Here is a 1,663-nt window from a genome sequence, read left to right as displayed (position 1 = left end):
TGTATCTTTGGTTCTGCATTTTTATCTGTATCTATGAATCTTTTCGATGTATGCGAAGTCCCGCTCAAAACTTCCGTAACATGTCATTCAAAGCTTCATAGAAACATATTCGAAACTTCAACAATGAACCTCATCCGAAGCGGCTGTGATGTATCGTTCGATGTTCCAACGAAGCCTTGTTTGAAACCTCAGAATTGTCCTTGCAAGAAAACAATTTGAGTGCATAGACGACTGTGGACGTCTTTCAATTGAAGCCATACGTGACAGCGTTCACAGAAACTATCACTTTCATGGACAGCTATCTTGCTGGGGTAAGGACGTGTACACACAGGCATACACGTATCTGTGCATATACACACGCATGTACACACACGTACATGAACATGTACACACACACACACACACACACACACACACACACACACACACACACACACACACACACAGAGAGAGAGAGAGAGAGAGAGAGAGAGAGAGAAGAGAGAGAAGAGGGGGAGAGGAGGGGGAGAGGAGAGTAAAGGAGTGAGAAAGAAATATGTAGAAAAATAAGAATGAATACGATTAAAACGAAGAGACAGAAAGCGAGGGGTGGAAAAAGAAATGTAAAAGAGATAAAAGAGGAGACAAATAAGGAGAAATGAAATATTGTCATTTTCTCCCCCAATAGAAGAAGTAGGTGAGGACCCTACGCCAGGAGGCGATGAGTAGCTGCGGCCGAAGCCGTCACATTTGCCCTACTATGCGCTTTGAAGACTGTTGGGACAGGTAACTAATGATCACTGCTGGGAATCGAAGAGGAGTGCGGGACTTGAACCCACAAGTAAGCAAATGCTCCAGACCATTTCATTCACCTCAGATCTCGTTGCTAAAACGAATAATGATGAAAAAATAAAGAAAATAAAAAAAGGAAAATATCACTATGATACGAAATCATATAACTTGTAAAAGGGAATATGTCTGGGAATTTGAAATATTAAGATGTAAATTTTGTTTCAGAGTTGTCTGGAAGAGTAAAAATGAATAATTAATTCTGTTCCAGAAGCTGAATAAATCATGTTAGTCGACTCGACACTGGGATTTATTAAGCTTAATTTATGAGGTATTGTATGAAGGCATACAGAGGACTGTTTTATTATACATATGTACACACAGAGTGCATGTATATATGCATGTGTATATATATATATACATATACATATATATATATATATATATAATATTGAATTAACTACACAATGTGATCAAGACCCTGTAGGTGGAAACGTTAAAGCATTGAATTTCTCCTATTATTCCTCGTCTACTTCCTCCACCTTCAGTTACACACACACACACACACACACACACACACACACACACACACACACACACACACACACACACACACACACACACACACACACACACACACACACACACACACACACACACACACACACACACACACACACGCACACACACACACACGCACACACATACACATGTATATGTATATGTATACGTATATGTATATGTATATGTACATGTATATGCATATGCACATATTTATTTATACATATATATATATATATATATATATATATATATATATGTATGTATACATACATATATATATATATATATATATATATATATATATATATATATATATATATATGCTAATAAG

This window comes from Oratosquilla oratoria, chromosome 5, assembly GCF_046742065.1.
Source record: "Oratosquilla oratoria isolate Oo_2021 chromosome 5, ASM4674206v1, whole genome shotgun sequence".
Taxonomy (NCBI): domain Eukaryota; kingdom Metazoa; phylum Arthropoda; class Malacostraca; order Stomatopoda; family Squillidae; genus Oratosquilla; species Oratosquilla oratoria.
Note: the sequence above shows the minus strand (reverse complement) of the source record.